The sequence below is a fragment of the Plecotus auritus genome (genome assembly GCF_963455305.1).
Source record: "Plecotus auritus genome assembly, chromosome: 2".
NCBI classification, from domain to species: Eukaryota; Metazoa; Chordata; class Mammalia; order Chiroptera; family Vespertilionidae; genus Plecotus; species Plecotus auritus.
Window position 1 is genome coordinate 73,700,498 of NC_137771.1, and position 15,870 is coordinate 73,716,367.

The 15,870-nt window shown below is 40.5% G+C and overlaps 1 protein-coding gene across 3 annotated transcripts in view; it reads left to right on the top strand.

The window, feature by feature from the left end:
• The window catches only part of MTF2 (metal response element binding transcription factor 2), an 80,246-nt gene that overhangs the window by 15,262 nt on the left and 49,114 nt on the right, over positions 1-15,870 (top strand). The gene's annotated exons all lie outside the window — the stretch shown is intronic.

The window sequence follows — 15,870 nt, forward strand, 5'->3', positions numbered from 1 at the left end:
GGAAAGTGTAAGTCCTCCGGTTTTGTTCTTCTTTTTTTTTTTTTTTTTTTTTTTTTTTTAATATATTTTATTGATTCCTTACAGAGAGGAAGGGAGAGGGATAGAGAGTCAGAAACATCGATGAGAGAGAAACATCGATCAGCTGCCTCCTGCACACCTCCCACTGGAGATGTGCCCGCAACCAAGGTACATGCCCTTGACCGGAATCGAACCCGGGACCCTTCAGTCCGCAGGCCGACGCTCTATCCACTGAGCCAAACCGATCTCGGCCTTTTTTTTTTTTTTTTTTCTTTTCAATATTTATTTGGCTATTATGGGTTTACTTTTCTATATGAATTTTAGGATCAGTCTGTCAGTTTCTACAAAAAATGTCAGCTGGGATTTTGATAGATAATTGCATTGAGTCCGTAGACCGATTTGGGAAGTGGTGCCATCTTAATGTTAATATCCATGAACATGTCTTTCCAAACCTGTAGGTCTTATTGAATTTAATTCCTTTCTCTGTTGTTATGTAGTTTTCATTGTACAAGCCTTAACGCCTTACACTGAGCCACGCCAGCTGGGCCACAGTCTGAGACTTTTTGATTTATTCCTAAGTATTTTGTACTTTTTTATGCGATTGCAAATGGAAATTTTTTCTCAATTTCGTTTTTAGATTGTTTATTGCTAGTGTATAGAAATATAATTAATTTTTGCATATTAATCTTGACACAATGAATGCATAGATAGGTGGAACAACGAATCGGTGTTTTTATCACTCAAGTCAATAAATAAAAAGGAAAGGAAAGGAAAGGAGAAAAATGATAAAGTGAAATTATTTTTTAAAAATATATTTTTATTGATTTTAGAGAGGAAGGGAGAGGGAGAGAGAGATAGAAACATCAATAATGAGAGAGAATCATTGATCGGCTATCTCCTGCAACCCGGGCATGTGCCCTTAACTGGAACCCAGGACCCTTCAGCCTGCAGGCTGATTCTATCCACTGAGCCAAACCAGCTAGGGCGATAAAGTGAAATCCTTAATGTGAGAACTCTCTAATACTGAAGAACAACCATGTTCTCCTTAACGAAGTGAATTAGATACATACTTTTGTGGATAGATTTAGGGGGAAAAGTGGGGAGGAAGTTGAGGAATTTCATATTTGTAGCCTCTGCTTTTTCTGAACTATAACCCAACCTTAAGAGTGGAATTGAGTGCCCCAACAGAACTGCCATCAAGTTCCTCTGCCTGAAGGTGTGTACATAGCAGAAATGATTATAATACTTTTAAAAGTTTTATTCGTGCATTAATTTCTTTGTATATATGTTTAGTTATAGCACCTAAACTTTTTGAATGATATAGTCAGTTTTCTTTTTTCCTGAGGCCAGGAGACTAGGTTGTAACCATTAAACTTTCCGCTCTTTGAGGAGTGTCTGGCGTATGTACCAGTTTACTATTCCTAGGAGAGTTTTTTGTGTCTTGTTTTTTTTAAGAATTACGGTTTATAATATTAAGATGCTTTAATCATATAGAAACAAAAGAAACCTGTTTTCATTGAGAAAAAGACAGCATCATTTCTTCTTGTCTCCTCACGTTAGTTTAAGGTTCTTTTTTAAAAAAATATATTTTTATTGATTTCAGAGAGGAAGGGAGAGGGAGAGAAACATCAATAATGAGAATCATGGATTGGCTGCCTCCTGCACGCCTCCTACTGGGGATGGAGACCACAACCCAGGCATGTGCCCTTGACGGGAATTGAACTCGGGACCATTCAGTCCGCAGGTCAACGCTCTATCCACTGAGCCAAACTGGCTAGGTCTAAGGTTCTTTTTATGGGTACTTGAATCCCTCTATTCACAGTCTGTGACTTTTTAAAAAAATGTGTTTCTATTGATTTCAGAGAGGAAGGGAGAGAGAGAGAGAGAGAGAAATATCAATGATGAGAGAGATTTATTGATTGGCTGCCTCCTGCACGCCCCACACTGGGGATGAAGCCTGCAACCTGGGCATGTGCCCTAACTGGGAATCGAACCCTGATCTTCTGCCATAGGTTGACACTCAAACACTGAGCCACGCTGCGACATTTTTTTTTTTTTAAATATATTTTATTGATTTTTTACAGAGAGAAAGGGAGAGGGATAGAGAGTTAGAAACATCGATGGGAGAGACATCGATCAGCTGCCTCCTGCACACCTCCCACTGGGGATGTGCCCGCAACCAAGGTACATGCCCTTGACTGGAATCGAACCTGGGACCCTTCAGTCCGCAGGCGGACGCTCTATCCACTGAGCCAAACCAGTCAGGGCACGCTGCGACATTTTGATAGCAATTTATGAATTCTCCATTAAATAGATAGAATAATAATTTATGCAGTTCTGGTTAAGAGCACTTACCTAGTACTAAAAATACATTTATACTAAATTTCAAAACATTCACATAATATGGTTTTGGATCCTAATGACATTATCTCTTAATTGTGAGTTAATATCAACAAATATATATTGGTTGTCCATCTTAAAGAAAATACTGCACTTTGGTTCTATATGCTACGAAGAATTAATTTACTTATTTGTTGAACAAATGTTATTGAGGATCTTCTATGGGACATATAGTTTAAAATGCTAGAGATACATTGTTGAACACCATAAGACAGGTTCACTGCCCTTTTGGAGTATGTATTATTTTTGGAGGAAGGACACACTAGCGCAAAGACAAATAAACACAGCATCTATGTAATTTTTTGCTAAAATTGTTTAACCTAACTTTTAATCATGAGGAAACAGTAAGACAGATTTAATATGTGTAGCATGCTAACAAGATAGCTGATTTCAAAAAATGTCTAGTCTATAATAATAAAAGCATAATATGCTAATTAGACCAGACAGCTGAACCACCTTCCGGACGTCCTTCTGGGATGAAGCCGGGGTTGTGAGGGCCGAGCCCCTTACACGAATTTCGTGCATCAGGCTCTAGTATTTAATAAAAATACCTCCAAACAAGGATGATACAGCTGATATTGAAGGAGACAAAAGATACATGACAAATGCAAAGCGTGAACCTTGACTGGTTCCTGGATTTTGAAAAAAGCTTTAAAGAACATTTTTTGTATCAAATTGGAGAATTTGGGCTGTACATCAGACAATAATATTAATGTTAAATTTGGTGGCTATGATAATAGTTTCATGGCTGCATAGGAGAAGGTTCATTGTTTTAAAGGGGTACATCTGATATATATGGGTGAATTATAAGTTATAATAAAGAACAAGAGTTCTTTGATAGCGACTATTGCAGAGTACAACTACTTTAATAGAATTACTTAGAAGAATTAGCTATGCAAAGAATGGAGGAGTGGGGAAGGCAGTTTTTGTAGGAGGTACAATATGTATGAATGTCTTGACTGGGAAAGATCTTTGTTTTTGAAGATTGAAAGGAGGCCTGTATGGCTAGATCTGGAGATGCAAAGATGTGACAGTCGTATGGAAGGAGAAAACTAACATGTGATACTTACAGTATTTCCAGCCTAATAAATATCTTAATGTTCCAGTTTTGTTGGTGTTTGAACTATATATACAGTTGTGTGTGTGGCTATTTTTTTGTTTGTTTTTTTATTTATCTGTATGAGACTTTTAAATGCAGAGCTTTGGAAAAAGTAAACTAGACAGTTGTCCCTAAGCTTTTCATTGTGTCAAAATCAGGGATAGGCCCTAGCCAGTTTGGCTCAGTGGATAGAGCGTCGGCTGTGGACCAAAGGGTCCCTTAACCAAGGTACATGGTTAAGGGCATGTACCTTGGTGCAGGCTCCTCCCCAGCCCAGGGCCTGGTCAGGGCTCATATAGGAGGCAACCAATTGATGTGTTTCACATTGATGTTTCTCTCTGTCTTTCCTCTCTCTTCCACTCTCCCTAAAAATCAATGGAAAAATATCCTTGGGTGAGGATTAACAACAACAGCAAAACAGTCAGGATAGACAGCTATTTCTAGCTCAGGAAACTAAGCAACCAAGTTGAACCATCTCTAGGAATGCATTTTGTCACTTAATAGAGTTAAATGTGTTTCATCACTTAAACTTAGACTTATAATGTCTTGTGGCTAAATGTACTGTGGACAAGAAAAAATGCCAACGAATGACTTGATTTCACCACTTGTTAAGTCTGAAAATATTCTTGATCTTCCCATTGTATTTTGTGACCAGTTCATAATTGGGATCCAAAATGACAAATATCTAGAATAATTTAGATTGTATCAGATAATGTGACCTATTAGAGTTTACCATATTAGGAGTCAAGGGTTTTGGGATTTTTTTTTAGAGCATTCTTTAGAGCTTTAAGGAAGTGATTTGACTTCTGAGTTACAGATTTTTTATTTGTTAAAGGTAATAATAGTCTCCCCTTCTGTCCTATGACATTATTATTAGGAGAAAATGAGATATGAATGCTCTTGAGAAAGTGAAGTAGTATGTGGTAAGGTGAAAAGTTTTTTCAAGCCCTTTTAATCTATCTGCTCTACTACCCATGATCAGTTCATATGTTTCTTTTAGGAACTGGATCTGCTTAACTCTAGGACAGAGTTAATGGCTTGCAGCAAAGATACCTCAGGTCCTGGCTGGTTTGGCTCAGTGGATAAAGTGTTGGCCTGCCTACTGAAGGGTCCTGGGTTCGATTCCAGTCAAGGATACATGCCTGGGTTGCAGGCTCGATCCCTAGTAGGGGGCGTGCATGACCTGCCCAGTTAGGAATTTATGATCAGATCACCCTGTGAGGTTATTCTCCCTTCCTTTCTGAAATCAGTAAAAAATATATTTTTTAAAAAAGATACCTCAGTTCCGTTATTTCTTCTTCCCTGGTCTTAGGATCAAATTCTGCAGGATTATAATGAAAATTCTGAAATTGTCATTCAGTTCACATTTGCCTGAATTGTTAGTGAGTTTCATTTATGTTATTGCAATCAATCTTAGTCGTTCTGGACGTGAACATGAATGTATATAATTAACTTGAAGTTAACTATGGTTTTATGTATATTGTTAGCATTGTTGGTTTTTGGTGTTTTAAATCTGTAGTGACCTGTTTAGTGCACCTGCAAGGTAACTAATCATCTTACAACTAATATGCCATCAGGGATTTCCAAACTAATTATTAGTAGCTAGTATTAAATATTATTGTGGAGACATTCTGTTTTCAGTTTGCACAAATAGTTAAGATGACTGGATACTTGATAAATTATATTTATCAATGTTGTTTACTATGTTTTAAAAGTTATGACTTATGATTTTTTATAGTTTATAAAAATCTTTTTGTGCCCTAGCTGGATTGGCTCAGTGGATAGAGCGTCGGCCTGCGGATTGAAGGGTCTTGGATTCAGTTGTGGTCAAGGGCACATGCCTGGGTTGTGGGCTCGGTTCCCAGTGAGGGGCATGCAGGAGGCCACTGATCAAATCTCTCCCTCTCCCTTCCTCTCTGAAATCAATAAAAAAATATATTTAAAAAATCTTTTTGTGATTACATAAATCCTGTGTACGTGTTGCAAAAGTCTAAACATACAGAAATGTTCAATCAAACTATTTTATTCTGTAATTCCATGATAAAAGCCAAAGCTACATTTACTGAAACTGTATACACCTCTGTCATTGCTTGACCTGTTAGATGGCTAAGTTAATTTTAATTCTAGAGGGCTCAGGCTAAACCTGAGGCTAGGGTGGCAAATTTGGTTCTACTTTTAGTGTCAATCTTGAAGTGAGGTGAAATTAGGTTTTTGGCTTTTTAATTCTACATTTAAATACACAAACAAATTTGGAGTTGTGTGTTTTAGAATATGTGCATTCGTAGGATAGTGATATTTGCTTGATAGATGGAGGATTTACTTACTAATATGTCTGTCTTGTTAAGTATAGGCGTTCATTAATTTATTCAAGAGAGAAAAGTATCTACCTTATGCCAGACACTATGAAAAGTTTTAGATATCCTAGTGATGATCAGAATATTTTCTTTCCATTGTAATTTGAAATGCAAATTCCACTTGTTGACATTGAGTTATTTAGGTAAAATTTCTAGAAAATTGATTCTGTTTAGATACCAGTGTATGAAAGTAAGAGTAAATTTTTTAGAATATGAATATTTGTGGTTAGGTTATTTTCCTCCTAGTTCCAACAACTTCTCCATTCTTGTAACTAGTAGCTTGTATTAATTCTCAAATTATTCCCACTCTAAAACCTCCTTTGACCTTTTTGAGGAGGTAAGCATTTAGAAAGAGCAAGCTAAACTTACCCTGTTAGTCTTCACTTATAAACCCCATGTGGTCTGGCATTTGAACCCAGTGGTCATAGGTGACTTTAGGATTATTAACTTCAATAAACAGTTTTTATTGCTCATTTTACCTAACCTATTAGGTACATTTGATATACTACCTCCTTTTTCTTAGGTTCCTTTTTTTTAATGATACTCTTTCTGGGTTGTTTTTCCTAAGAGGATTCTTTTTTCTTATCATTCAAATGAATTTTCCAAAGATTCCCAGATTTGACTTTTATGAACCATTAACTTTTTTTTGTGGGATAAAAGTAGTGTGCTGACATAGGCTTGCCACCTTTTTATTTTGGAAAGTAAGGTTATTAAAAATTGCCACTTATCACCCTTATTTTATAAAAGAGAAGATATTTTAACTCTAAGAATGTAAGGACATGCTCTCAAAATATGGAATTGCTTTTTAAGTTGATTAATCTTAGTTAAAAACTCAACATTGTTCTTGTTTTTCTTTGTACTGATCTGTGGACTTAATTACATTTGACAACCACTGCCTTAAGACAGGAGAGAGTGGGTAGTTCTTACGGTCCAATGTTAGGGAAAAACCATGTTAGGCAAAAGCAGGTTTACAGTTGTTTGTATGGAAAATAATACAATAATTAATAAATAATAATGCAAAGATAAACTTTTGGATACTCACAACACAACTGTAAATCTACTTTTTCTCCACCCTATATTAAAGGCTCCAAGGTAATCCTGTGAAATGAGAACTATTATTTAAGAGGATGCCCTTTGGGAAACACTGCTATGGAAACTGATGTTACCAAGGCTGGTTTTCACTTTCATCATTTTCCATCATTTAAAAGTTAATTTTGAATATTTATCAAAAATGAAGTAGTTGTAAAATTATAAAACTTTTAACCAAAAGGTGCAGTGTCCTTACAAGTCCTCATGCATTGTTGGTGGGAATGCAGATTGGTGAGCCACTATGGAAAGTTCCTCAAAAAATTAAAAATGCAGATGTCTTATGACTCAGTGATTTCTCTTCTGGGTATATATTCAAAGAAAACCAAAACACTAATTTGAAAGAATATATGCACCCCTATGTTCATGGCAGCATTTTTTACAATAGCCAAGCTATAGAAGCAACCCAAGCACCCATCACTAGATCAGTGGATAATAAAAAAGCTGTGGTACATATATACAATGGAATATTACTCAGCCATAAAAAAGAATGAAACCTTACAATTTTTGACAGCATGAATGGACCTAAAGGGTATTAAGCTAGGTGAAATATGTCAGTCAGAGAAAGATAAATACCATATGATTTCACTTATTTTTGGAATCTAAAGAACACCATAAACCAAGAAACAACACCTAAATAGACTTGTAGCTACAGAGAACAGACTGATGGTTGCCAGAGGGGAGAGGGGTTGGGAACTGGGTGAAAAAAAGTGAAGGGATTGAGAATGATAATCATGGGGATATAAAGTACAGCATAGGAAATAATAGTCAATAATATTGTAATAGCTATGTATGGTGCCAGGTGGGTCCTGGAAATATTGGGAACACAGTTTATTGAGTACTAGAGGCCTGGTGCACGAATTTGTGCACGGGTGGGGTCCCTTGGCCTGGCCAGCAATGGGGGCCGATTGGGCAATCGGGGCTGGCCGGCCAGGGGGAGGGACTGCGGGAGGTTGGCCAGCTGCAGGAGGTTGGCTGTGGGCGCGCACTAACCACCAGGGGGCAGTTCCTGCTTTGAGCGTCTGCCCCCTGGTGGTCAGTGCATGTCATAGTGACTGGTCATTTGGTCGATTGGTCATAATGGTCGCTTAGGCTTTTATATATATATATATATATATATATATATATATATATATATATATATATATATATATATATATATGTTAGAGGCCCAGCACACGAAATAATGAGGGTAGGGTCCCTAGGGCTTAGCCTCCTGCGATCAGGGCCATCTTCTGCCCATTCACCAGTCCCCAAGCCGAATGCCGCCTCTGCTGCTGGGCTGTCAGGCCATTGGGATCACTAGCTCATCCCCGGTTGCTTAGGGGCTCAGGCCTGGGGGAAAGTGGGTGCCAGCAACTTCACCTCCATGTGTGTGTGCCAGACGGTCGCTGATGGAACACATAGTCTGCTTGGGGCCGCTCACGCGGGCGCCACCACCACCACTGCTGCTGTTGGGGTTTGAGGTACTGACGGAAGCTGTGGGGTGTACCCGCGACCTACCCGCCCCGGCGTGAGTGGCCCCAAGCAGGCAGCATGTTCCATCAGTGGCGAACCCAGTGCACATGCATGGAGGTGAAGTCACCGGTTCCCGCTTTCCCACAGGCCTGAGCCCCTGAGCAGCCGGGGATGAGCTGGTGATCTCAATGGCCTGACAGCCAGCCTGGTCCTCCCACCACCCACCCCGATTCTGCTGTTCACCATCGCTGATCCATCGGATCCTGTGAACCGTTCAGCCCGCTTGCCAGTCCCCAGTCCTGCACTGCTCACGGGCTTGGGGAGAGGGACTGAGAGGTGCTCAGTGCACCTCATGGTAACCATTCGTTTGGTTGTCACGGTCGTCATGGACATTGGCTTTTTATATGTATAGATAGAGATATGATTGTCTAACCACTATGCTTTACCTGAAACTACAAAATAATATTGAATGTCCAAATAAAAAACCAGATGCAGCGTCTTATCTGTTCCCTCCATTCTTCTTAAAGGCAGCTACTTTTCACTCTTAGCTAATGTTTTTGTATTTCTTTTTTTATATATATTTGTGTTGATTTCAGAGAGGAAGGGAGAGGGAGAGAGAGATGAAACATCAGTGATGAGAGAGAATCATTGATCTGCTGCCTCCTGCATGCCCTACACTGGGGATTGAGCCTGCAGCTCAGGCATGTGCCTTGACAAGGAATTGAATTGTGACCTTTTGGTACATAGGTTAGCGCTCAAGCACTGAGCTACGCCTGTTGGCTGTATTTCTTAATTAAAACATTGCTATATCTTGATTCAGCAGTTTTAGATATTTTCTTCTATACTAGTAATGTTAGATTACTAGTTAGATGAGGAGTTTCCCACATAGTTTCTTCTCCATTCTTTCAATATGCTCACACAAAATATTTCAAACCCCATTTCCTTGTATGATTATATAAAATTTTACATATAAGCCATATAGAATATATGAAAGTAACATTGAAGGTTAAATGATTTAATGCATTCAAAGTACTTAGAACAGTGTAAAATATTTGCTTTATATTTTTAGTTGTTATTTCTAGTATTACATTTCTTTCTTATACAATTGGGTTTAAAAATTGACTCATATTTAACATTGAAATTTTCACATATTTCCCCCCTGATCTGTAAAATGTCTTGCAGTGTGGTTTTTCATACTGTCAATGTCATATGATATATCAGTTATATTTTTTAAAGAGATACTTACTGTCCTGGAGCTCTTCTGGAGTTTTTCTGTAATCTGGACTTGTTGCTCTCTAGACTTCCAGCACATATGTTATCTTGGGGGTTGCCTTCACATTTCCCTTTGCTTTTCTGCTGTGTTGACTCCCTTGCATCTCGTGTCTGCCTTTTATATTCTTTGCTCCCCTTTTTTGGTATCTCTATCAGGCCTAAAGTGCTTGGGCAATCTTTACCTCCCCACTCCTCCATTCTTGGCATAGCTAATTCTTCTAAGTAATTCTATCAAAGTAGTTGTACTCTACAATAGTCTCTATCAAAGAACTCTTGTTTTATAACTATTATTTTTTAAAAATATGATTTGATTAAAAAAAACTTTTTTATTTCAGAGAGGAAGGGAGAGGGAGAGACAGAAACATCAATGATGAGAGAGAATCATTGATCAGTTGCCTCCAGCACGCCTCCTACTGGGGATCAAGCCCACAACCCAGGCATGTGCCCTTGACTGGAATCGAATCTGGGACCCTTCAGTTTGCAAGCCGATGCTCTATCCACTGAGCCAAACCAGCTAGGACCCTTGTTCTATATTATAACCTATAATTCTTTTTTTTAAAATATATTTTATTGATTTTTTTACAGAGAGGAAGGGAGAGGAATAGGGAGTTAGAAACATCAATGAGAAAGAAACATCCATTAGCTGCCTCCTGCACACCCCCTACTGGGGATGTGCCCGCAACCAAGGTACATGCCCTTGACCGGAATCAAACCTGGGACCTTTCAGTCTGCAGGCCAACGCTCTATCCACTGAGCCAAACTGGTTAGGGCTAACCTATAATTCTTTTTCCCCAAATCTTTCTTTTGGAAATTGCCAAATATAATCTACTAGAGGCCCGGCCCACCGGGATCGGGCTTAAACGGGCAATCGGACATCCCTCTCACAATCCAGGACTGCTGGCTCCCAACTGCTTGCCTGCCTGCCTTCCTGATTGCCCCTAACTGCTTCTGCCTGCCAGCCTGATAACCCCCTAACCACTCCCCTGCCAGCCTGTATGCTCCTAACTGCCCTCCCCTGCAGGCCTGGTCACCCACCCCTAACTGCCCTCCCCTGCAGGACTAGTCCCCCCCAACTGCTCTCCCCTGCAGGCCTGGGTCCCTCCCAACTGCCTTTCGCTGCAGGCCTGGTCGCCCCCAACTTCCCTCCTCTGCCGGCTTGATCACCCCCAACTGCCCTCCCTTGCAGGCCTGTTCCTTCCCAACTGCCCTCCCCTGCTGGCCTGATAGCCCACAACTGCCCTCCCTTGCAGGCCTGTTCCCTCCCAACTGCCCTCCCTTGCTGGCCATCTTATGGTGGCCATCTTGTGTCCACATGGGGGCAGCCATCTTGTGTGTTGGAATGATGATCAATCTGCATATTACTCTTTTATTAGATAGGATAGAGGCCTGGTGCATGGGTGGGAGCCAGCTGGTTTGCCCTGAAGGGTGTCCCGGATCAGGGTGGGGTTCCCTTGGGGCGTGGGGTGGCCTGGGGGAGGGGCCTGTGGTGGTTTGCAGGCCGGCCACGCCCCCTGGCGACCCAAGCAGTGGCCCTGGTATCTGGGGTTTATTTATTATCTTCTACTATTGAAACTTTGTATCCTGGAGGGGAGCCAAGCCTTCTGCTTGCTCCATGGTGGCAGCCATTTCTATTGGGATTTATGTATCTTCTATAATTGAAACTTTGTAGCCTTAAGTGAGGCCTGGTCCTTCCAGGGTGTGCGGAAAGCTTGGCTTCCTCCATCTCCAGGGGAAACCCTAGCCTCCTGCTCTTTCCAGCTCCATGGCTGCTGCCATTTCTGCTTGGATTTATGTATCTTCTATCACTGAAACTTTGTAGCCTTGAGTGGAGGCCTAGGCCAGCAAGGGCAGGCGGAAAGCTTGGCTTCCTCCATTGCCGGGGAAACCCAAGCCTTCCTCCTGCTCTCTGTGGCCGTAGCCATCTTGGTTGGGTTTATTTGCATATTCGCTCCTGATTGGCTGGTGGGTGTGGCTTGTGGGTATAGCGGAGTGATGGTTAATTTGCATATTACTCTTATTAGATAGGATTGCCTCCCACATGTATCCTGACAGGGGGATCAAACCCACAACCTGAGAATGTGCCCTGAGAGGGAATTGAACAAGTGACCTTTCGGTGCATAGGATGACTCTCAACCATCTCAGCCACCCTGTGCTAGCGCAATAATATGGACATTTTAACAGGATCAGTTCTTTCAGTCCATAAGCGTGGAATATATTTTTGTTTGTGTCATCTTCAATTTTCTTTTATCAATGTCTTAACAGTTTTCAGTGTATAGGTTTGTGTTTTTTTTTTTTTAACTCAGTGGTTAATTTTTTCTCAGGCATTTTTTTTAGGGGGAGGGGTATAATTGTAAATGGAATTGTTTACTTAATTTCTCTTTCTGATAATTACTAGTGTGTAGCAACACAACAGATTTTTTTTTTTAAATATATTTTATTGATTTTTTTACAGAGAGGAAGGGAGAGGGATAGTTAGAAACATCGATGAGAGAGAAACATCAATCAGCTGCCTCCTGCACACCCCCTACTGGGGATGTGCCCGCAACCAAGGTACATGCCCTTGACTGGAATCGAACCTGGGACCCTTCAGTCCGCAGGCCGACGCTCCTATCCACTGAGCCAAACCAGTTAGGGCAACAGATTTTTTAAAAAAAATATATTTTATTGATTTTTTACAGAGAGGAAGGGAGAGGGATAGAGAGTTAGAAACATTGATGAGAGAGCAACACTGATCAGTTGCCTCCTGCACACCCCCTACTGGGGATGTGCCCACAACCAAGGTACATGCCCTTGACTGGAATCGAACCTGGGACCCTTCAGTCCGCAGGACGACGCTCTATCCACTGAGCCAAACCGGTTAGGGCCACAACAGATTTTTATATATTGATTTTGTATCCTGCAACTTTTGTTTATTCTAATAGTTTTTTTGTGTGGAGTCTTTAGGGTTTTATATATATGTTGAATATGGTGAGAGTGGGCCAGCTGGTGTGGCCCAGTGGTTGAGCCTTGACACATGAACCAGGAGATCACAGTTCGATTGAGTCTCAGTCAGGCCACATGCCCAGGTTGTGTGTTCGATCCCCAGTAGGAAGTATTCAGGAGGCAGCCGATTAATGATTCTTGTCCTTGATGTTTCTATCTCTCTTCCTCTCTGAAATCAATACAAATATATATATATATTTTTAAAGTGGTAAGATTCGGCATCCTTGTATTGTTCCTGATCTTAGAGGAAGAGCTTTCAGTTTCTCATCATTGAGTATGATGTTAGTTCTGGGCTTATATATAGCCTTTATTATGTTGAGGTATGCTCCCTATCATAAATGGATATTGAACTTTGTCAAATGCTTTTTTGCATCTATTGAGATGATTGTGTCCATGTGGTATAACACAATGATTGATTTGTGGATGTTGAACCATTCTGGTATCCCTGGAATAAAGCCCACTTGATCATGGTGATCCTTTTACTGTATTGTTGAACTTATTTTGCTAATATTTTGTTGAGAATTTTTACATCTATGTTCATCAGCAATACTGGCCTCTAATTTTCTTTTCTTGTAGAGACCTTGTATGGTTTTGGTGTCAGGGTAATGCAGGCCTCATAAAATGAGTTTGGCAGTGTTCTCTCCCCTTCTGTTTTCTGGATTGGTACTCTTTCACTTTCTGGGAGAATTCTCCAGTGTATATATTGTGTCCTAGACTTTTGATCCTTAGTAGTTTTTTAAATTACAGATTCAGTCTCCTTACTGGTAATGTTTATTCAGATTTTCTATTTCTTCATGATTCAATCCTGATAGGTTACTTGTTTCTGGAAATTTATTTCTTTTAGGTTGGTGTGCATTGTTGATGTATAATTGTTCATAGTCTCTTATGATTCTTTTTGTATTTCTGTTATATTAGTTGTAGCCTCTTCTCTTTTATTTCTGATTCTTAGCTGTTTTGATTCTTGGCTTCATCTACTCTAGTTGATCCCCTATACGTTATTCATTTCAGTTAGTGTATCCTTAATTTCTGACTGGCTCTTTATGGTTTTCACCTCCTTTTTATGCCATTGACGCTCTTACTTAGTTCATCTACCCTTATAACCAGTGTTTTGAACTCTGCATCTAATATTTTGCTTATCTCCCATTTTGTTTAGTTCTTTTTCTGGAGTTTTGTTCTGTTCTTTCATTTGGGACATGTTTCTTTGTCTACTCATTTTGGCAGCTTTTCTGTGTTTGTTTGTATGTATTAGGTAGAGCTGCTACATCTCCTGAGCTTGGAAGAGTTGCCTAATGTAGTAGGTGCACTGTAGAGTTGAGTGACACAGCCTCCCCATTGTAGTTGAGCCTTGCTTGCTTTTGGCATGCCAATGGGAGGGATTACCTGCAGGCTGATTGGCTGCAAGGACTGGCTGTGACCACTGTGGAGGATCAGCTTTGCAGGGGTCCACCCACGGAGGGTGACTTACTTTAGTGGGACTCTGGTGCCTGCTGAGTCCTCCCCTTGAGTGTGTCACTTGTGGAGATGGATGGGTGGTGCTTTGTTGTGGTCTGAAGCTGTCCACTGGGTGCACTGCCTTTGGGGCTTCCTGGGAGGTGCAGGCTAAGGTCAGCCATCACCTTGTTCTGCTCAGGGCCACCCAGCATGAGCTACAAAGCAATCTGCAGGTGAATGCTACTTGTGCTGGGTTTGAAGCTGCCCAGGAGAGGCCAAGCTGCAAAACAAGGCTGGTTGCTGGGTCTGGGGCCACTTAGTGAGAGATTTGAGGGATGCTGGGGCCAGATGCTACTTGTTTGAGAGATTTTAAGAAAGTCCACTACATGAACCAAGAGAGTCTATTCAAATGGAAAAGCCACTTGAAACAGCTTTGGTGGACCAGCAAGTTGGGTGGGGCAGGATCTCAGGGAATCACCAGGGCAGGAGGAACAGTGATAGCCAGGTTGATATGGCCTCTGTCTGCTGACTTAATGTCGGGGGGTGGGGGGAGGCGCTCAGGAAAGAAACAATGTCTTCTAAGTTGTAGGGTTAAATAGTTTATTGTTGATTTTTGCTTTTTGAGGTACGCCTGTAATGCTATGAACTTCTCTCTCCTGACTGCTTTTGCTGTGTCCCAGAGATTTTGGGTTGTTGAGTGCTGGTTGTCATTTGTTTCCAGGAAGTTTTTTATTTCTTTATTGATCTCGTTGGTAACCCATTCATTGTTTAATAACATGCTATTTAGCCTTCATGTGTTTGAACGTTTTGAGGTGTTTTTACTGTAGTTGATTTCTAATTTCATTCCACTGTGATCTGAGAGGATGGTTGATATGATTTTGATCTTCTTGAACTTATAGACTTGTTTTGTGTCCTCACATGTGGTCTCTCTTTGCGAATGATCCAGGTGCACTTGAGAAGAATGTATATCCTGCTGCTTTGGGGCGAAATGTTCTGTAAATGTCAATTAAATTCATCTGATCCAGTGTGTCTTTTAGAGTCACTGTTCCTTCTTAAGTTTTTGTCTGGAAGATCTATCAAGTGAAGTCAGCAGGGTGTTCAGACCCCTGGCTTTTTATATATTAGGATAGTTAGGTCATGTTTTTGTATCCATTCAGCCTTTTGATTGGAGCATTCAGTCCATTGACATTTAGAGTTATTATTGATAGGTACTTATTTATTGCCATTTTAATTCTGTATGCCTAGGTCTCTCTCTGTTTCTTCTTCTCATTACAGCAGTCCCTTTACATTTCTTATAATGCTGGCTTGGTGGTGATGTACTCTTTTAGCCTTTTTTTTCTCTGGGAAGCTCTTTATTTGTATTTGACCATCTATTTTGAATGATAGCCTTGCTGGATATGGTAATCTTGGGTTTAGATCCTTGCTTTCCATTACCTTGAGTACTTCATGCCATTTCCTCTGACCTGTAGAGTTTCTGATGAGAAATCAGGTGTCAGCCTTATGGGAGCTCCTTTGTAGGTAACAGTTTTCTCTTGCTGCCATTAAGATTTTCTCTTTGTCTTTAATTTTTGGCATTTTAATTATGATGTGTCTGGGCGTGGACCTGTTTGGGTTCTTCTTGCTTGGGGTTCTCTGTGCCTCCTGAACTTGTGTGACTTTTTCCTTTACCAAGTTAGGAAACTTTTCTGCCATTATTTCTTCAAACACATTCTCTATCCCTTTCTCCCTTTCTGCCTCTTCTGGCTCACCTGCTATTCGAATATTGTTATG